The sequence below is a fragment of the Elephas maximus genome, chromosome 13 (genome assembly GCF_024166365.1).
Source record: "Elephas maximus indicus isolate mEleMax1 chromosome 13, mEleMax1 primary haplotype, whole genome shotgun sequence".
NCBI lineage: Eukaryota > Metazoa > Chordata > Mammalia > Proboscidea > Elephantidae > Elephas > Elephas maximus.
This window is the reverse complement of record NC_064831.1, coordinates 41,167,478-41,190,903: the sequence shown is the minus strand read 5'-3', so window position 1 is coordinate 41,190,903 and position 23,426 is coordinate 41,167,478. Positions and strand designations below refer to the sequence as shown.

General features: G+C 38.9%; 1 protein-coding gene across 1 annotated transcript in view; it reads right to left on the bottom strand.

The window, feature by feature from the left end:
* Nucleotides 1-23,426, bottom strand: part of FREM3 (FRAS1 related extracellular matrix 3) — a 117,967-nt gene that overhangs the window by 5,191 nt on the left and 89,350 nt on the right.

Genomic DNA, 23,426 nt, shown 5'->3' with positions numbered 1-23,426 from the left:
CACCCATGGTGGACAGGCTTCAGTGAAGCATCCAGACTAAGAGAAACTAGGAGGAAAGGCCTGGCAATCTACTTCTGAAAATTGTTGTTGCCACTGAGTTGACTCTGACTCATGATGACCGTATGTATATGAGAAAGAAAAGTTGCCAAGCCCTGCGTCTTCATGGCCTTTGGTATGTCTGAGTCCATTGTTGTAGCTATTGTGTCAACCCACTGCATTGAAGCTTTCCCTCATTTTCTCTGACCTTTTACCAAATATGAAGTCTTTTTCCAGCTATTAGTCTTTCCTGATGTTGTGTCCAAAGTAAGCAAGCCAAAGTCTCTCTTTCCTTGCTTCTAAGGGGCATTGTGGTTGTATTTCTTCTAAGGCTGATTTGTTCATTCTTCCAGCAGTCCATGGCATACTCAATATTCTTTGCTAATACTACAATTCAAATGCATCAATTCTTCTATCTTCTTTTTTTATTTCCCACCTTTTGCATGCATATGAGGCAATTGAAAAGAGTATGGCTTGGGCCCGGCATACCTTAGTCATCAAAGTGACACCTTTGCTTTTTAGAACTTTAAAGGCGTCTTGGAACCCTTATGAATCAGAATAGAATATTGTCTGATATAGTGCTGAAAGATGAGCTTCCCAGGTTGGAAGGCACTGCGTAACAGCCACTACCATGAACTCAAACATACCAACGATAATGAAGATTGTGCAGAGCCAGGTAACAATTTGTTCTGTTATAACCAAGGTCACCAGGAGTAGCAGCTTACTCAAATACAACTAACAATACAATTTCTTGGGAGAAAATTGCTCTGTATGAAGATTGCTGCTATGCCTTTTCTTCTGACTTTTGCAAAGCACAGAGATTGGGAAAAATCCTGTGGGAAATATGTGATCCTGTTAGCTTAGATGACAGAAATACTACCTCCAGAGGCAGAAAACTGGCTCCCTAGAAAGAGAGGGCTGAAGGAAGCCAGGGAAGGCATCAGGCTTTTGGGGCAAGTGGAAGGGATGTGCACAGCTTCTATAGAGAGGACAAGTTTGAACTATGACAGTGTTAATATTTGGCCAAACAAAGGTAGCTATATCTGCTTTGCTCTGTTTTACACAGTAACTGATGAGCTTAGCTGACAATTGAAAGCTTACATGTGGTTTAAATGTTATGCTAGATATACTATCATAAAAAGGTTTTTAAAATGAATGCATTTGTTTGGCCTGTGATATTTGGTCTGTGACATCTGGAGGAAGAACAAGAAAGATGAGGAGAAGGAGGAGAAGAAGAAGAAGGAGGAGGAGGAGAAGAAGGAGGAGGAAGAGAAGAAGAAGGAGGAGGAGAAGGAGCAGGAAGAGGAGGAGGAGAAGGAGAAGAAGAAGGAGGAGGAGAAGGAGCAGAAAGAGGAGGAGGAGGAGAAGAAGGAGGAGGAGGAAGAAGAGGAGGAGGAGGAGAAGAAGGAGGAGGAGGAAGAAGAGGAGGAGGAGGAGAAGAAGGAGGAGGAGCAAGAGGAGGAGGAGGAGAAGAAGGAGGAGGAGGAGAAGAAGGAGGAGCAGAAGAAGAAGGAGGAGGAGCAACAGGAGGAGGAGGAGAAGAAGAAGGAGGAGGAAGAGAAGAAGGAGGAGGAGGAGCAGAAAGAGGAGGAGGAGGAGAAGGAAGAGGAGAAGAAGGAGGAGGAGAAGAAAAAGAAGAAGGAAGAGGATGAGGAGGAGGAGGAAAGAAGATGTAAACATCAGGAAGCAGCTGCACTAGCTTCACTGCAGAGTAATATCCCCTGAGGTAGTAAAATGGAAAATAAAAATTACAGAGACAATACGTTTGCAAACATATTCCAGTGAAGAAGTATACCTGAATTAAAAAATAGAAAAGATAATGAAATGACGTTGTTGGAGGGTAGAAATCAGATTTAGTAAATATTATTTGCTCAGAATGTATTTTAGTTCTCTTAGCTGCTGAGAAATTTTTGCTAAATATTTTCCTACAGCATCCAAGACTTCTCATATTCTAACTTGAGTCCATTTTTTCTAAATTATTCTCATACTCTACTCTGTGCCCTGTGCTCCAAGTCCTAAGGGTAGAGACCAAGGTATTGTGGGTACTAGGGCAGGAATTTGGAAAAAGGATTCCAGGCACAAGAGTACCTAATGGTACACAGAATGTAGGGTGGATGGACTTTGGCTATGAACTATGGGTTCAGGAGCACCCCCTTTGAAGAGAGGAATATAACCCAGGGAGCTACCCCAGGACCCAAGGATTAGTCCTGGAGTCCAGGATGAGCTGAAGAATACACTGTGCCCTGGAGTAATAGTACCTATGTAAAAAAAGGAAAAAAAAAAAAATCTTCCCAACTGGTTCCAGTGGTCTTACTTTCAAGTCTGATAATGACCAGAAGAATAGAACCCATTTCTTTAAAGATTCAACATGGAAACTGAAATAAATCTGACATAACTAACAGTGCTAAGGGGGCATTGGTGGTTCAGTGGTAGAATTCTCATGTTCCTATACTGGAGACCTGGGTTCAATTCCCAGGCAATGCACTTCATGCAGAGTCACCTTCTGTCTGTCAGTGGAGAACTGCATGTTGCTATGATGCTGAACAAATTACAGCGGAGCTTCCAAACTAAGATGGTCTACGAATAAAGGCCTGGAGATATTCCCAAAATCAGCTGATGTAAATCCTATGGATCACAATGGACCTATCCACAACCAATCATGGGGATGATGCAGGACCGGGTAACATGCTAACAATGCCAAAGATTAAACTCACCACAGATGCACTTGTCATGGACTACCTGTGGTTAAATGTTCTATTTACTAAAAAACACCACACACAGCCAACATCTCTGCCTGAGAGCCACTTCTTATCAGTGCAATCATCAGTATTACAAGCAAGGGACATGGCTTTTCAATTCATTCGAAGAATGTTCTTTTCCCCTTTCTGTTTCTGAAGGGCAAAGTCTTTATTCCTGAGATGTTGGGTAAAGGCTTCTAAAATGTTTTCTTTCTTCTATCTCAACTTTAAAAATAAGCACTGAAATTAAGATTTTGCTACTTTTTTGATTTTTAAAGACTATAGCAATTGTATCATAATAGACTAGACCTATAAAGTATAGTATTACTATTTCTTCTGACTGGTTTTCTGGTTTTAACAGCTGAGCAATATATATCTTTCACATTTAAAAAATATTTATCAGGAGGTGGAGCCAAGATGGCAGACTAGACAGATGCTTCTGGCGAGCCCTCTTTATTACAAAGACCTGAATTCATAAAAAAAAAACCTATCCATAATTATGCTGAATGTAAATGGACTAAATGCACCAATAAAGAGACAGAGAGTGGCAGAAAGGATTAAAAAACATGATCTGTCTATATGCTGCCTACAAGAGACACACCTTAGAGGCACAAACTAAAACTCAAAGGATGGAAAAAAATATACCAAGAAAACAACAATCAGAAAACAACAGGAGTGGCAATATTAATTTTTGACAAAATAGACATTAAAGCTAAATCCATCATAAAGGATAAGGAAGGTTACTATATAATGATTAAAGGAACAATATACCAAGAAGATATAAGCATATTAAATATTTATGTACCCAATGACAGGGCTGCAAGATACATAAAACAAACCCTATCAGCATTGAAAAGGGAAATAGTCAACTCCACAATAATATAGGATACTTCGACACACCACTTTCGGAGACAGACAGAACATCCAGAAAGAAGCTCAATAAAGACACGGAAGATCTAAATGCCACAACCAACTTGACCTCATAGACATATACAGAACACTCCACCCAACGGCATCCAACTATACTTTCTTTTCTAGTGCACATGGAACATTCTCTAGACTAGACCACATATTAGGTCATAAAGCAAGCCTTAGCAGAATCCAAAACATTGAAATATTACAAAGCATCTTCTCTGACCATAAGGCCATAAAAGTGGAAATCAAGAATAGAAAAAGCAGAGAAAAGAAATCAAACACTTGGAACCTGAACAATACCCTGCTCAAAAAAGACTGGATTATAGAAGACATTAAGGATGGAATAAAGAAATTCATAGAATCCAATAAGAATAAAAACACTTCCTATCAGAACCTTTGGGACACAGCAAAAGCAGTGCTCAGAGGTCAATTTATATCAATAAATGCACATATCCAAAAAGAAGAAAATGCCAAAATCAAAGAATTATCCCTACAACATGAACAAATAGAAAGAGAGCAACAAAAGAAACCCACAGGCACCAGAAGAAAACAAATAATAAAAATTAGAGCTGAACTAAATGAAGTAGAAAACAGAAAAACACTTGAAAGAATTAACAAGACCCAAAACTGGTTTTTTGAGAAAATCAACAAAATCGATAAACCATTGGCCAAACTGACAAAAGAAAAACAGGAGAGGAAGCAAAAAACCTGAATAAGAAATGAGATGGGCAATGTTACAACAGACCCAACTGAAATTAAAAGAATCATATCAGATTACTATGAAAAATTGTACTCTAACAAATTTGAAAAACTTGAAGAAATGGATGAATTCCTAGAAACACACTACCCACCTAAACTAACACAAACAGAGGTAGAACAGCTAAATAGACCCATAACAAAAGAAGAGATTGAAAAGGTAAACAAAATCTCCCAAGAAAAGAAAATCTCTGACCCAGACGGCTTCACTGCAGAGTTCTACCAAACTTTCAGAGAAGAGTTAACACTACCACTACTAGTATTTCAGAGCATAGAAAAGGAGGGAATACTCCCAAACTCATTCTATGAAGCCAGGATATCCCTGATACCAAAACCAGGTAAGGACACCACAAAAAAAGAAAATTACAGACCTATATCCCTCATACTTAGAGGCAAAAATCCTCAACAAAAAATTCTAGCCAACAGAATTCAACAACATATCAAAAAAATAATTCACCATGACCAAGTGGGATTCATACCAGGTATGCAGGAATGGTTCAACATTAGAAAAACAATTAATGTAATCCATCATATGAAGAAAACAAAAGACAAGAATCACATGACTTTATCAATTGATGAAGAAAAGGCACTTGACAAAGTTCAAGACCCATTCATGATAAAACTCTCAGCAAAATAGGAATAGAAGGAAAATTCCTCAACATAATAAAGGGCATTTATACAAACCCAACAGCCAACATCACTCTAAATGGAAAGAGCCTGAAAACATTCCCCTTGAGATCGGGAGCCAGACAAGGATGCCCTTTATCACCACTCTTATTCAACATTGTGCTGGAAGTCCTAGCCAGAGCAATTAGTCTAGATAAAGAAATAAAGGGCATCCAGATTGGCAAGGAAAAAGTAAAAGTATCTCTATTTGCAGATGACACGATCTTATACACAGAAAACCCTAAGGAATCCTCCAGAAAACTACTGAAACTAATAGAAGAGTTTGGCAGAGTATCGGGATACAAGACAAACATAAAAAATCAGTTGGATTCCTCTACACCAATGAAAAGAACATCGAAGGGGAAATCACCAAATCAATGCCATTTACAGTAGCCCCCAAGAAGATAAAATGCTTAGGAATAAATCTTACCAGGCATGTAAAAGACTTATACAAAGAAAACTACAATACACTTCTGCAAGAAACCAAAAGAGACTTACGTAAGTGGAAAAACATACCTTGCTCCCGGTTAGGAAGACTTAACATTATAAAAATGTCTATTGTACCAAAAGCAATCTATACATTTAATGCAATTCCAATCCAAATTCCAACGACATTCTTTAATGAGATGGAGAAACAAATCACCAACTTCATATGGAAAGGAAAGAGGCCCTGCATCAGTAAAGCATTACTGAAAAGAAGAACAAAGTGGGAGGCCTTTCTCTACCTGAGTTTAGAACCTATTGTACCGCCACAGCAGTCAAAACAGCCTGGTATTGGTACAACAACAGATACATAGACCAATGGAACAGAATTGAGAATCCAGACATAAATCCAACCACATATGAGCAGTTGATATTTGACAAGGCCCCAAAACAGTTAAATCAGAAAAGACGGTCTTTTTAACAAATGGTGCTGGCATAACTGGATATCCATCTGCAAAAAAATGAAACAAGACCAATATCTCACTCCATGCACAAAAACGAGCTCAAAATGGATCAAAGACCTAAATATAAAATCTGAAACAATAAAGATCATGGAAGAAAAAATAGGGACAAGGTTAGGAGCGCTAATACATGGCATAAACAACATACAAAACATTACAAAGAATGTAGAAGAAAAACTAGATAACTGGGAGCTTCTAAAAATCAAACACCTATGCTCATCCAAAGACTTCACCAAAAGAGTGAAAAGATTACGTGTAGACTGGGAAAAACTTTTTAGCTATGACCTTTCCTATCAGCACCTAATCTCTAAAATCTACATGATACTGCAAAAACTCAACTACAAAAAGATAAACAACCCAATTAAAAAATGGGCAAAAAATATGAATAGACACATCACTAAAGAAGACATTCAGGTAGCCAACAGATATATGAGGAAATGTTCACCATCATTAGCCATTAGAGAAATGCAAATCAAAACTACAATGAGATTCCATCTCACTCCAACAAGGCTGGCATTGATCCAAAAAACACAGAACAATAAATGTTGGAGAGGCTGTGGAGAGATTGGAACACTTATACACTGCTGGTAGGAACGAAAAATGGTACAACCACTTTGGAAATCGATTTGGAGCTTTTGTAAAAAGCTAGAAATAGAACTACCATACGATCCAGCAATCCCACTCCTTGGAATATATCTGAGAGAAATAAGAGCCTTTACACAAACAGTTATATGCACACCCATGTTCAGTGTAGCACTGTTTATAATAGCAAAAAGATGGAAGCAACCAAGGTGCCCATCAGGGGATGAAGGGATAAATAAAGCATGGTATATTCACACAATAGGGTACTACTCATCAATAAAGAACAGTGATGAATCTACGAAACATTTCATAACATGGAGGAATCTGGAAGGCATTATGCTGAGTGAAATTAGTCAGTTGCAAAAGGACAAATATTGTATAAGACCACTATTATAAGAAGTCAAAAAAAATTATAAGAAGTCAAGAAATAGTTTAAACAGAGAAGAAAATATTCTTTGATGGTTACGAGAGGGGACAGGGAGGGAGGCTGGGAGAGGGGTATTCACTAATTAGATAGTAGATAAGAACAACTTTAGGTGATGGGAAAGACAACACACAATGCAGGCGAGGTCAGCACAACTGGACTAAATCAAAAACAAAGAAGTTTCTGGAATAATCTGAATGCTTCAAAGGCCAGCGTAGCAGGGGCGATGGTTTGGGGACCATGGTTTCAGGGGACATTTAAGTCAATCGGCATAATAAAATCTATTAAGATAACATTCTGCATCCCACCTTGGAGAGAGGCTTCTGGAGTATTAAACACTAGCATGTGGCCATCTAAGATGAATCAATGGGTCTCAACCCACCTGGATCAAAGAAAATGAAAAACACCAAGGACACGAGGTAATTATGAGCCAAAGAGTCAGAAAGGGTCACATAAATCAGAGACTACATGAGCCTGAGACGAGAAGAGCTAGATGGTGCCCGGCTACAACCAATGACTGACCTGACAGGGAACACAACAGGGAACCCCTGAGGGAGCAGGAGAGGAGTGGGATGCAGACCCCAAATTCTCGTACAAAGACCTGACTTAATGGTCTGACTGAGACTAGAAGGACCCCGGTGGTCATGGCCCCCAGGCCTTCTGTTGGCCCAGGACAGGAACCATTCCCAAAGCCAACTCTTCAGACAGGGATTAGACTGGACAAAGGGTTGGAGAGGGATGCTGGTGAGGAGTGATCTCCTTAGATCAGGTGGACACTTGAGATTATATTGACATGTTCTCCCTGGAGGGGGGATGGGAGGGTAGAGGGGGTTAGAAGCTGGCAACACGGACACAAAAAGAGAGAGCTGAGGGAGGGAATGGGCTATCTCACTAGGGGGAGAGCAATTGAGGGTATGTAGTAAGGTGTATATAAGTTTTTGTGTGAGAGATTGACTTGATTTGTAAACTTTCACTTAAAGCACAATAAGAACTAAAATATATATATATATATATTTATTTGTTGAAGTCTATCTTGGTCCTTAGCAACAGTGCTAACCACTTTTTTTTTTTCAGTTTGGAAGAGCTGATTTTACCACAATTTTTCCTTATCATGTTTTTAGTTTGTTTGTGTTATATCTGTCACCATGCTGTTAAATGCCCATCTAATGACAAAGATACTAATGTAGCTGAAAATCTTTCTAGGCATTTTGTACGTATTTACAAATCCTCTTGCTCAGGATAAAATGAACAGCCTTCTGCGAAACTGGACACTAGTTCCTTTTTGTGGCAGGTCACAGAGTTTTCAGATCACTTACTGAAAACAGAAAGAATTATTTGGTTTAAGATAACTAGGGGCGTGCTATAAAGCATTTATGTATTCTTAGGACAGACATGTATTGCTGATTAACAAGTGTTCCGAATTTCATCTCGCCCTTGGTGACAGGGCAAGTGGACGTTAGTGTCTGAAGCCAGCTCAGCGAATAGGAAGGCTGCCATTCATTCATTGTTCGGCAAATATCCATTTTCTTTCCTTTACCTCAGCTTTAAAAACAAGAACTGCAGATAAGATTTTGCTACTTTACTGACTTTTAAAGACCATAGCAATTGTATCATAACATACTAGCCTTGTAGCTGGGTAGTGATACTATGCCTTCTGCTTGGTTTTCTGGGCTTAATAGCTGAGCAATATGTGTCTTTCATGTTTTTAAAATAGGTACAGATAGTCTCTGACTTATGATTTATTTAGGTTATGACTAACCGCACTCAGGAGCATCTGTTTTTTGTACATCTCATCCATACCAAAAAAAAATTGAAGTTGTCAAGGATTTCATTTTACTTGGGTCCACAATCAACAGCCATGGAAGCAGCAATCAAGAAATCAAAAGATGCATTGCATTGGGCACATCTGCTGCAAAGGACCTCTTCAAAGTGTTGAAGAGCAAAGATGTCACCCTGAAGACTAAGGTGCGCCTGACTCAAGCCATGGTATTTTCAGTCACATCATATGCACGTGAAAGCTGGACAATGAATAAGGAAGACCGAAGAAGAGTTGACGCCTTTGAATTGTGGTGCTGGCAAAGAATATTGAATATACCATGGACTGCCAAAAGAACAAACAAATCTGTCTTAGAAGAAGTACAACCAGAATGCTCCTTAGAGGCAAGGAAGAAGAGACTGCATCTTACATTCTTTGGACATGTTGTCAGGAGGGATCATTCCCAGGAGAAGAACATCATGCTTGGCAGAGTATAGGGTCAGTGGAAAAGAGGAAGACCCTCAGCAAGGTGGATTGACACAGTGGCTGCAACAATGAGCTCAAGCATAACAACGATTGTAAGGATGGCGCAGGGCCGGGCAGTGTTTCTTCCTGTTGTGCATAGGGTCGCAACTGACTTGACGGCAGCTAACAACAATAACATCCATACAATGTTGTAGTGTGTAATTTGCTGATGTTATTATACTTAGATGTTCACACGCAGAAGTTCAATGTTATGATTTACAGTGAAAGGATTAGCTGAAGTCTTTTCTAAACTAAAGCAGAGGCTTCAGTTGCTTGCAAACTTGGACCCAAATGCTGATCGCATTGCTAAAGATGATAGGCAGTTTTGGGAAGCAGTGAGGTGCTAATGTAAAATATATGAAGGAAAAAGAAAAAGACCACACAGACAACTCTAATTTTTTGACTAGGAACGCTATTTCCATTCCCAGGGATAATCCAGGTGATCCAGAATCTTCCACAAGTAGAGTTATTACCGCAAGTAACAAAATGCCAAGGTTGTCCAACTGTTCATCCTCAGAGTAAGTTTTTATAATTTGTATTTTTTTATGTAGGTGTGTATGTATTCATAAGGGATATAATCAAGACAGAGTGATAAAGGGTCAACCTAACCATAGCAGGCCAACTTGTTTGTCAGAATCTAGGGACTTTGAACAATAAGAAACTACATCAAAGGAGTGGGACAAAGTGCTCTACCCAGTTCCATGGACTATGGATGTATGTATCAAAACTAAATAATAATTTACCCCAGGAAGCAAGTTAAAGATCTATCCAATAGCACAAGTAGCCCATAAAACAAATAAAAAAAACCATTGTATGACAGACCCAGGATCCCAGAGCCAAGAGACAAAATTGTTAGAAAAGAAAAACAAGAAAATATCACCCAGTGATGATCTTAGTTCTTTGCCTTAGCTCTAACCAATCATAGCCTGTAAGTAGTTTACTCACAATGAATCAGCACCTTTCAAAATTGTATAAAAATCACTTATAGATTGTACTTGTTTGGATTTTGGTCTGTTTATAGCCTGAGTGCTTTTGCAGCCAGTTTCCCATTTTTGTTTTCTGATCTGTCATAATAAAAATGTCTTTGTTGCAGAAGGCTTTGGTGAAAGTTTTTTCTCTACAACAGATTGGTGCAGCGTGAGCAGGACCTGCGTTAGTGAATTTCCTCGCTGGATCTCCAGGAGACCTGGATTGCTTGTTGGTGCCACAGTGGACCCATTGTATTGGCTTCTTGTACTCTGCGTCTCCTGTTGAAGAGAGATCCTCCAACTGAGGTAAGAGATCCTCCAACTGAGATCCTCCAACTGAGGTAAGAGATCCTCCAACTGAGATCCTCCAACTGAGGTAAGCACTGTTGAAGTACTAACTTTATTGCCTTTCTGCATAATAGGAAATATTGTTGCAACATTTTTTTTGTTGTTAAAAAACCGATTTGGCAACTTTTGTTTGAGGCTTCATTTTGAGATTTTTGTTTGAGAGCTCCATCTGGAGGTCTTTTGGTAAAACTGCAGTTCATGATTTTATGGTTGTGTCGGTTTCTCTTTTTTGTCTCCTTTTCTGCATTAGCTAACAAAAGAAAGTGGGAAATAATAATAACAAGAGTGACAAGATCCCCCAATCCAGGACCCATGCTGCCTACATGGTTCCAAACTTTGGCACCGCTGCTTGACAGTTTTGAGAAAAATGGCACAATCTCACTAAGGACCGTGAGGCTGAACAGTGGCCCCTGTATGGAAGTTCTGATTTGGCTAAAACATATTCGAGATGTAAGCTAGAAAGTCAAGGCTCTTGGGTAAAGCTATCACAGTGGGAAATGTTTTCTAATTGGTATTTTGAGATATTTCGATATTAACATCATGACAAATTTTCCTCCCTTCAGGAAGCAAGGCTAACAAATTCAAATGCTGCAGAAAGGGTAGAAAGGCAGTACAACACTGGACTCAGTCAAATCATTGCCTTCCAATCTCTACCCAGACTTAGAAAATTTGGCTTCATCCGAAATGTCTTTTTCTAGGTCAGAAGATATTGGGCCCACAATGACTTTGCTAGTTAAAAGGGCTGAAGGTGGGAACCCTGAGATCTCCTTCTACGGATGGTCTTGGGCTGAACTCAGAGCTATTGTAAAAGAGTTCCTTGATCCAAGGGAAAATTCTCACAAATTTATTAACGAATTTAGGATATCAGGTGAAATATATGAGCCCGGCTCCTCTGATATCTATAATTTAATAAACATGTTGTTAGGTCCCTGTGATGCCCATGGGTGGATGGAAGCAGCAAAACGAGTAGATCCTGAAAAAAACTTTAAGTGTCTCTAATGTACCTCAGAGCTCTGGTGGTGCAGTGATTAAGCATTTGGCTGCTAACCAAAAGGTCAGCAGTCCAAATCCACCAGCCGCTCCTTGGAAACCCTATGGGGCGGTTCTACTCTGCCCAATAGGGTTGCTATGAGTCAGAATAGACTCAAAGGAATTTTTTTTTTTTTTTTTTTTTTTGGTATAGGTGCCTCAGGTACAACTGTTTAGAACAGAAACCAAGAAATTAATAATTTATACACTGTTTCTTCAAAATTTTCCCTCCAAAAAGCATTTGGGCAAAATTTCAAGCTTGAAGTCAAGAAAAAGGTGAATTTATTTGTAATTATAGACACAGGTTAATAAAAATGTTTATAGAACATTCAGGGATAAAAATTATGGATAAAAGGGCTAAGGTCACCTTTAATTCACTGTTTGTAGGAGGATTGAATCCTGAATTAGCCCAAATGGTAAAAAGGCATCAGTTAAATTGGGAAAGTATTGATACTTTTGAATTAGCCACTTTAAATTAAACTAAACTATGGAACAGCAAAAGAAAGAGGCTGAGGGAAAAAAAAAAAAACCCAAAGAAAATTTAATGGCTCTCCAATTGCAGCAATTACAGAAACCTATGAAAGCAAAGCCAAAATAAGGGATTTTCTCCCACCAATTAATACTGTTCGCATGGTCTGTAACTATTCTAAGAAAACTGGTCACTTTAAAATGCACTGTTTTAAGCTTAATACTAAATAAAAGGTGACTTCTTTGGTGCCACCTTTAGAAAAATCAATGTGACGATGCTCTGGGGAGATCATAGCAGCTTTGGCAGTAGTCCCCTTGTCCCAATGGGGACAAGTACACTCCAAGTAAATGAGGAGCTTGTACCTTCCTTGTGGACACAGGTGCAACACTGTTGGCAATCAACCTACAAGCTTGCAAAGGCCTCTTCCTTGAAGCACTCAGACTTCCCGTGTTGTAGGGGTCTCCAGTGAAGAACAAATTTTAACCCATTCTTTACCTATACCAGTTTTGTTAGGGTGAATAGAAGTCTTCCACCCATTTTTACTAAGTGATAGTACTCCCGTAAATTTGTTAGGGTGTGACCGTCTTTCCAAATGGAAATGCCATATTCAGTTTACAGACACAGGAGATATATTACTCAATTTCCCTGACTTTGAAAATGAAGATAAGACCCAGATGCCTGAGACAGAGGAAACCCTTTGTTTAATACCAGGTTATTTGGTATTGGAGGACAAGGATAACCTGCCCTTAGAAAAAGAGATACAAATTCTTAATCAAATATCATCACAATTATGGCCTTCCTTATCGACCAATGCTGGCCGCATTCTATCTACTGAACTTACTAAAGTCAAAATAGACTCCACTAAGCCCTTAACTAAAGTAGCTCAATGCCCTTTTTAAAACCTGAAGTAAAAGAAGGGCTGAAACCTATCACCCAAGATTTTTTTAGAAAAGGGATTACTTGTTCCATGTACTAGCCCTTGTAATACCCCAGTATTTCCTGTCAGAAAACCTAATAACTGTGGTTGGCAATTTGTACAAGATCTTACAGCTATTAATTACATTGTTATCCCTTGAACTCTTGTTGTTCCGAATCCACATTTGCTGTTAGCCCAAATTCCAAAAGATGCCCCATGGTTTACAGTCATTTACCTCTGTAGTGCTTTTTTCAGTGTTCTGGTTCATCCAGACAGCCAATTTTTGTTTGTTTTTAAGTGGGATAATCAATAATATTCTTGGACTGTCATGCCCCAAGGATTCACTGAAAGCCCCACCTACTTTTCCCAGATTTTACATGCTGACTTGTTGCCTTTAGAGTTTGAACATAAATCCGTGTTACTCCATTATGTTGATGATCTCTTAGTCTTTTCTAACACCAAGCAATCAAACATACGGGATAAAAGTCTTCTGTTATTACATTATCTGGCTGGTAGAGGGCATGAGATGTCCAGGGAAAAATTACAGTTTGTTCTTCCACAAGTGGGAAATCCTGGTGGTGTAGTGGTTAAATGCTATGGCTGCCAACCAAAAGGTCAGCAGTTCGAATCTGCCAGGTGCTCCTTGGAAACTCTATGGAGCAGTTCTACTCTGCCATATAGGGTCTCTATGAGTCAGAATCGACTCGATTGCAGCGGGTTTTTTGGTTTTTCTTCCACGAGTAAAATATCTCAGTCATTTAATCTCAGCAGAAGGAATCTCACTTGACCCAAAATGAAAAGAAACTATCTTTTCCTACACTATACCTATAACAAAGAAACAGTTAAGGAGAGTTTTGGAATTGTGTGACTACCGTAGAGCTTATATACAAAATTTCTCTTTATTAGCACAACTTCTTTATGTATATCTTAAAGTTAATATCTCTGAACCTTTAGAGCTGTCAATGGAAGCTGTGAAAGCTATAATAAAGTCAAAAGAATCTCTAACTCACACTCCAGCCCTTGGATTCCCTAACTATTCTTTAGATTTCTCTCTTTTTCTTTCTGAAAGACAAGGTAATACCTTAGGAGTCTTAACACAGAAGCATTGAGACAGACAGAGACCTGTAAAGGTAGTACAGCATACAGTTAGATCCAGTAGCCAGAGCTTATCTTCCACATTTTTGAGCAGTTGCAGCCACTGCCAAATTAGTAGAGACAACAGCTAATATAGTATTGGGAAATAATTTAAATGTATATGTTCCACATGCAGTTTCTGCCATCTTAAATTCTACTGTAACCCAACACCTTTCTGCTAGCCAACTATCTTTACATGAAGCTCTTCTTCTAGCTGCCCTCGCCTTTAAATAATACAGTGTAGAGGCCTTAAATCCAGCTACGCTCATGCTGGGTCCCAATGAGAATGACTGTTTTAACAGATCAGGTTTTATCCCTTAGAACAGCTCTGCAAGAAACTCTCCTCTCTAACCCTGTGCTATTTGTAGATGGCTCCTACATGAAACCTGAACCTTCTAGTTCTAGATATCAAGGAGTATATGCCATCACTACCACAATAGAGGTATTGGAAAACAAACCCTTGCCTGAGGTAACCTCTGCCCAACAAGCTGAGCTTATAGCCTTAACAAGAACATGTAAATTGGTACTAAGGCCAGTTGGTCAATATATACACCAATTCTTGATATGGTTATGGTATAATTTTTGATATCAGAATGCTATAGAAACAGAGGGGATTTTTAAGTTCCTTAGGACACTGTAAAGAATGGTACTTTAGTGGCCAATTTGGTGGAAGCGGTCTTATTATCTTCTGAAAAGCAGTAACAAAAATACAAGCTCACCAACCCAAATGGGGCCCCCAAACAGAGGAAGTAAAGGGAAATAGATTGGCTGACAAAACTGCTAAACTGGCTGCTCAGACTCCCATTCAGGAATATTTAGTCTCAACAACTAAGCAAAATAGGAGCTCAACTCATTTTAAAGCAATTAGTACAGGCTTTCCAAAATTCAAAGCAGAAGAATTAGAGGTCCTCTCCCTCCTCTTGTTAACTCCCAATCACCACTCATAATTTACTTATGTTTCAAATAATAAAACAACATCAGCAGTTAGCTCTAGAAGAAGTACTTAGTATGGTCTCAAGAAAGTGTTATCTAGATACCATCACCCAATTATGGATGGGACACGGAAACAGACCGGTAATACCTTAAGGCCTCCACCTTACATTATTATTAACTTGTCTATTTGAAATCAAATCTATATGGGAGGAAGATCTTATTGCCTTTTTAGATCATAGTTTCTGGGGAAATTTCAGGCAGCAGCCTAGTGTCTATATGAGGTGGGAAGTGCACTACTGTCAGAGTTTAGACTAATGCTAATAGCTTGAGGAACTAACAATAAAATGAATCAACCCCCCCTCCCCTGCCCCAGTATACTTTTCTTGGATGGGACTAATGCCAGATTTGTTATAATGGACAAAATACCCCCTTACTTGAACCTCAGATCAAGGACTCAGGGAAAGAGGGTGAAGAAAAATGGCGTAGCCTGTTATTACATCAGAGCTTCCCCTTTCTCTGAATGAGATAAATGGAAAGCTGAAGGATGTCAGGTAAACCAGAAAACAGGATTGTGGATGGGATCAAATAATCATTATGTACTCCCTAAGTATTTACACATCTCGGTGGCTACTATTTTTCATTTAAAAGATCATTTAGGATGGGATAAGACAGTACAAAGAATGAAGAAATACTATGTGGGTCAGTTTTTGAGGGCTGCAGATAAGGTAGTCAGAAAATGCCCAACCTGTGCAGAACTTAACCCAGTGAAAGCACATAGACGCCCTCTTGGAAGGTACCCTTTTCCTATTGGACCTATGTTCGAATGGCAAATGGATTTTATTAAATTAACTCCTTCTCAGGGATACAAATACTTATTATTCATGGTTTGTAGATACTCTTATTGGGTAAAGGTTTTTCCTCACAGGACAAACAGACTTTTAGAAAATATAATTCCCTCTTGGGGAACTCCAGGAATTCTCTGTAGTGATTGAGGAACTCATTTTGCCAGGCAAGTAGTAACCACTATGTGCACATTTTTTCCCATCCTACAGTACCTGCACTGTCCATATCATCCCCAATCCTCAGGACTGGTAGAAAGATCCAGTGATATTATAAAGAACAAATAACTAAATTAACCTGTTCATTAAGACTGGATTGGCCTCAAGATCTTCCCCTGGTATTAATAAATTTAAGATCAATTCCCTTTGGTCCTCACAAAAAATCCCTTTTGAAATTATAACTGGCTGCCCTATGGCTTTACCTTATGGGCCTAATAATATTGAATCAAATCTCCTTTCTACTAATCTGCTAAAATATTCTCAAGGATTAGTTCAATATGCTAAAGAACATGCTTACCAGCTGCAACATGCATCTCAAACAAACATACCTATTTCTAATTCTTCAAATCATAACCCTGAACCAGGAGATTATGTGTATTAGAAATGTCACCAAACTATTGATTCCTCGAACCTTGATGGAAAGGAACTTATTTAGTGCTATTAACTAATGATTGTGCTGCTAAATTACAGGGAGTAAAATTGTGGATACATCTATCCCAGCTAAAGAAAACCAAGGCCCCTAAATGGGTTATTAAATCAGCAGAAAGACTAAAACTGAAGTTTAAATGCTGCCTGCACACCTTCACAAATTGTTCCACATCAAAGGCCAAATCTTCCCTCCAACCTATACCAGAAAGTGAAGGAATGAAAAATCCAGTTGGCTGAATTAGTAGGACTTACTCGATTTTCTATTGTAATCATTGTATATTGAAGAGAGGAGTATTAAATACATTAGGCTGAAGTCTGTGGTTTAGTCTGTTTAATCATACCAATAATCATGATAGTCACTATATTTTATCCATTGTTATTCACTTATATTAATATGGATTTAATTAAGATAATTCTAATCTTCTCCATGTATATCTTACTTTAGCCTGGGAGGAAAAGTACATTTGTAAATTTAGCTCAATCAGTTGCTGGTGCAGGGAATTTAACTGATTATTGGATATGTCATCATAATTTTAAATCTGTAAAAGATGATTCAGATCCTTTAACTTCCCCAATATTAAACTATCATGTTACCTGTTCACTAACAACAAATTCTAGTTCTGTCCTAAATGAGCAATAAGAGTTAAATTGCAGCAACCCCCTAACATGCCATTTCATCCAAATGAATGGAGGTATTTTGTCCATTATAACATTCATCCAAATGCTTCAATCTCATAGATATACGACGTCTAGTTATAGATTGTAAAGGAGCAAAGGCAGTTAACCCCTGAGTTTCCTGTGTACAGGCAGGAGAATTAGGACTATATTTTATTGAATACTATCCTGAATCACCTAGGTATTATAATCATCAGTATCAGAATTGTTGAACAATCTTAAATGAGCTATATCCTAAACATGACACATAAAATAATCGTATTTATGACAATCCTTGTTCTGAGAATACACTAAGTTAGAACTTAAGTTTGGGAGACTTCAAGTATGTAATAACATTCTACTTGAGACATGGCTAATGCATGCAAAATTTTTCTGTTCCTGAGCCTTGTACCAATACTATCTTTTGTGCCCATTATGGTTATGTGTTCCTATGTGGGGGATCTAATTACAGTGATTTAAACAACCCCTTTCCTAAGGCCAGTCCTTATGCATGGGCTATTCTGTGTGTAAATGGGTGGAGAATGCAAGGGCAATGTACTTTAGGATCAGTGGGTATCCCTTTTGACATTTATTCCAAGGATACTAGTCCACATTGGATGAGCGATATCAAACTAAATTCGATAACCAAAAGAGAAGCATATGAAAATCCCATGGCAGAACAGCCAGGGTGGGGTCAGTCATTTTTAAGGGCATTAATTCTTTCATATGGTATAGTAGAAACAGAAAAATCTTTACGAAACATGTCTGCCACAATGGCACAAATAGCTGATGATGTTGCTGATGGAATGTCAGTTCAACAAAAATCATTAACTCGCTTTTAAAGGTGGCCTTGACAATCGTATTGTGTTAGACTTCTTACTGGCACAGCAAGGAGGAGTATGTGTGGTAGCCAATACATCCTGTTACTCTTGGATAAATGCCTCTAAAACTGTAGAACAAGATATCCATAAAATTAGATGGCCAGTTGTTTGGCTGTACTCTATTCCTCCTTTACAAGCCCCAGATTTATTTCGGTGGCTATTCCAAAGGATAGGATCTTGGTCTTGTTCATTCCTGCAAAGCATTTTAAGGATAATAATATTAATTGGCTTAATCTGTATTTTGTTCAGATGTGTGGTCACTTGAATTGATAAATGCAAGCACCTTAGAGCACACCCAACTCCTAAACCAATAATGTATATTGATTCTGTCCACTTCTGAAATAAGATTGACTGAGCTGTGACCCCTCACCTAAAAACCCTGGTGAAGAACTAGATAGTATCTGGTGAACACCAGACCATGAGTTTAAAGTGTCTGCCATGGCCAACATCTAGGAGCCCAACAAAGTCCAAGCATCATCTTGTGATCATCAATGTACTTACCATAATCAGTGAAGGAAAGGAGGGATTAATAAAGGGTTAACCTAACCACCCAGAACCTGACTCATATCACAGCAGGCCATAAATACAAAAGGTCAACTTGTTTGTCTGAATCTAGGGGCTTCGGAAATAGCAAACTGCATCAAAAGAGTGGCTCAGAGTGCTCTAACCAGTTCAATGGGCGGTGGACATACCTACCAAAACTAAGTAATAATTTACCCCAGGAAATGAGTTAATGATTTACTCAATATCCACATAAAAAACAAAAGTCAACCATCATATGATAGACCCAGGACCCTGAGCCAAGAGATGAAATTGTTAATAAAGAAAAACAAGAAAAAGTCATCCAATCATAATCTTAGTTATTTTCCTTTATTTTAACCAATCATAGTAAGTAATTTACTCATAATGAATCAGCACCTGTCAAAATTGTATAAAAAGCACTTATAGATTGTACTTGTTTGGATTTTGGTCTGTTTATAGTCTGAGAGCTTGTAGCAATTTCCCATTTTTGTTTTCTGATATGTCACAATAAAAATGTCTTTGTTGCAGAAGGCTTTGGTGAGAGCTGTTTCTCTACAACAAGAAGCATCTGACCCATTTGTAAAATGACTAAGTTAACTCCAAGAGCTCAGTGTAAACTTTTCCTCAGACTCTACTTTAGTTGCCTAGGAATCAACCCCTATTAATTGTTAAGGAAATAAGTTTCTTTGTGGTCAGATTAAAGGATATGAATACCTCATGGAAACTCATTTGTTCCCTGATGGGTGCTTTTTGTTTCCAGTCTCCTGTGGAGATCAGTGCTCTGAGCAAGGTAACTTTTAACAGACCACTCCTGAAAATTTCCGTAACTGAGCCCCCCCTTGACCCCAAGCTTTTCAATTATGTCTTTTAGCCAATCAATGTATTTAATGTAACTAAAAATATCAAGCAAACTGCACTGAAGGCATTAGTGAAAAACAAGGCTTCAGGAATTAATGGAATATCAATTGAGATGTTTCAACAAATAGATGCAGCACTGGAAGAGCTCACTCGTCTATGCCAAGAAATTTGGAAGACAGCTACCTGTCCAACTGACTGGAAGATTTCCATATTTATGCCTAGTCCCAAGAAAGGTGATCCAATTGAATGAGGAAATTATCGAACGATATCATTAATATCACACACAAGCAAAATTTTGCTGAAGATCATTCAAAAGCAGCTGCAGCAGTGTATCGACAGGGAACTACCAGAAATTCAGGCCAGATTCAGAAGAGGACGTGGAACCAGGGACATTATTGCTGATGTCAGATGGATCCTGGCTGAAAGCAGAGAATACCAGAAGGATGTTTACTGTGTCTTATTGCCTATGCAAAGGCATTCGACTGTGTGGATCATAACAAACTATGGATAACACTGGGAAGAATGGGAATTCCAGAACACTTAATCGTGCTCATGAGGAGCCTGTACTTAGATCAAGAGGCAGTTATTTGGACAGAACAAGAGGATACTGCGTGGTTTAAAGTTAGGAAACTTGTGTATCAGGGTTGTATCCTTTCACCATAGCTATTCAACCTGCATGCTAAGCAAATAATCCGAGAAGCTGGACTATATGAAGAAGAATGGGGCATCAGGATTGGAGGAAGACTCGTTAGCAACCTGTGCAAGCTTGCTTGCTGAAAGTGAAGAGGATTTGAAGCACTTACTGATGAAGATCAAAGGCCACAGCCTTCAGTACGCATTACACTTCAGCATAAAGAAAACAAAAATCCTCACAACTGGACAAATAAGTAACAGCATGATAAATGGAGAAAAGACTGAAGTTGTCAAGAATTTCATTTTACTTGGATCCTCAATCAACACCCACAGAAGCGGAAGTCAAGAGATCAAAGGATGCATTGCATTGGGCAAATCTGCTTCAAAGCACCTCTTTAAAATGTTAAAAAGCAAAGATGCCACCTTGAAGACTAAGGTGCACCTGACCCAAACCATGGTATTTTCAATTGCATCATATGCATGTGAAAGCTGGACAATAAATCAGGAAGACCGAAGAACTGACGCCTTTGAATTGTGGCGTTGGCAAAGAATATTGAATATACGGTGGATTGCCAAAAGAACAAAAAAATCTGTCTTGAAAGAAGTACAACCAGAATGCTTTAGAATCAAGGATTGTGAGACTGCCTCTTACATACTTTGGACATGTTGTCAGGAGGCATCAGTCCCTGGAGAAGGACATCATGCTTGGTAAAGTACGGGTCAGCGGAAAATAGGAAGATCCTCAATGAGATTGATTGACACAGTGGCTGCAACAATGGGCTTGAGCATAACAGCAATTGTGAGCATGGTGCAGGACCAGGCAGTGTTTCGTTCTGTGGTACATAGGGTTGTTATGAGTCAGAACTGACTTGATGGTACCTAACAACTCACAACACTAATGTCAAAGATTATGCTTTACTTTATCTTGTCTTTGACCTCAGTCACTGTAAAGCAATCAGAATACTGGGTTTTGTACTTCCTTCTCTAGCCCTGTAACCACATACTCCCAATTGCTTGCTTCTGGATTCCTGTGTTCCATTTGCTGGGATTCTGCATTTCCCCATTGCAATGTCTTTTGTGCTGCAGCTGTCTCTATTCCTTCAATAAAGATCTTTTCTTTCAATTATAATCAGCCTTCGTGATTTTGCTCTACGACGTTATGTATATATTAAAATATATCTATAAGTTTACATGTAATGTTTCCAATCCCCAAAGACAAATAAAGATCAGATTTACAAAGATAACGATATTAAAAGGCAATAGTAATGTAAACTAAAAATAAAAGAGGTATTCGACTTTTGTCAGAATTGACTTAAGAGTCGTAGTTAGAGATTACCTGTATCTGTTTAAGTCCCCCAAATTTTAATTATGCGATAGATACGCTAATGATTTTTGTGGTTGCTTCCTCAAGGTCAAAATACAATGATACCCACTTAAAGGAACCATTAACATCATGAATGAAAATATCTGTGAATGTCTTTAATCTAGGGACTGAAGCAGAAGCAGCATCCACGAAAGCCATTCACCTACAGCTGCTAAATGAGCCCCTTTACCTTGAAGAAGGTAGGAAGTCACATCTCACTGATTTTACAGAACTACTATCTTGCCTGAACTATCATTAATTTGGACTATGGAGATTGAAATGTATTAGGGCACTCAGCCAGTAGAGGGAAGTTTGGGCTTAACTGAACGTGACCAAGTGTAACTTCAGTTTAGCGTGCTTAAATCTGTAGCACAGTCAACTGTACTGTACCATGTTTGAAGAAAAATAGTTTTAGCTGAAGTTCACCCTGCAACGAATTGAGAAAAGAGTTGCCAAAAAAGAAAAAAAAAAATGTGTTGTCTGTTTCCAGCCACGTAAAGAGAAGGGGTATTCTGATCATGAACTTTGAGTGTCATGGACCCTCAGCAGTTACATGCCAGAGATGGAGATGGCTGTACCAGCTTGATGACATTGCTAGGATACCATGCTCATCAAACAGCTTGCTGATTATAAGGTAGCTGCCCATGTAGAAACCCTAGTGGCGTAGTGGCTAAGTGCTACAGCTGCTAACCAAGAGGTCAGCAGTTCGAATCTGCCAGGGGCTCCTTGGAAACTCTATGGGGCAGTTCTACTCTGTCCTATAGGGTCGCTATGAGTCGGAATCAACTTGACGGCAGTGGGTGGGCCCATGTAGATTCTCCTTTAAGAAGAGACTCTGGTTTTGAGTTCCCGTTGGCATTTTGGCTGCTATGTTGGTCTCCTATTGATCTGTATCCCACAAGGTCTTGTGAGTCTGTATCCTAAGTCTGGGTCCATTTCTAAAATCAGGTTTTTGGGTCTCTGCCCTGAGAGTCAGGCCACGCACTGTAGTGACCAGCCAAAGAACTGTTTCTGCATGGCTGTATGACCTCTCCTAAAAGGAGAGTTCTATAGCTTCCCTTGGAGTCTCTGGGTGGTGCAACTGGTTAAGTGCTTGGCTACTAACTGAAAGGCTGAAGGGTCCAGTCCAGCCAGAGGCACCTTGGAAGAAATGCTTGGCAATCTACTTCAGAAAAATCAACCACTGAAAACCCTGTGGAACACAGTTCTAGTCTGACACACATGGGGTCACCGTGAATTGGAATTGACTGGATATCAACTGGTATAGCCTCCCTTAGCAAAGGGAGGTAGTTAAACATACATAAGCATATAAGTAGAGCCCTGGTGGTGCAATGGTTAAGAGCTGGGCTGCTAACCAACAAGCTGGCAGTTTGAATCTACCAGCTGCTCCTTGGAAACCCTGTGGAGCAGTTCTGCTCTGCTCTATAGAGTCACTATGAATCAGAAACAACTTGATGGCACAAAACAACAACTAAGAACAACAATCCTATGAGTATCTAACCTTAAAACTATTTTGATACATTATCTTAGATTTCTGGGGTTGAGGATCAACTGCAATCAGCTTTTATTGTTGATCTCATTTCTTTGCTCTCAGCTGTCCCTCATCAGGGTGATGTCAGGTGTGAAATGGCAAATATAGAGTCTGCATTTCAGAAATAGTAGATGAATTTAATACATTCTGTACCTTCAGTAGCATGATATGTTTTTGAGATGAGAAGCTCCAGATAAAGGAACAACTTAATATAAATATGTTGGTTTTGAAATGATAATTTATATATTATCTATTTCTGACACAAATGAAGTGCTTTAAAGGTAAATACTTTTTTCATTGATTACTAACATGTTAGTGATAGAAATAAGAAGTAGATCTCAGATCTCAGAGATGCTGA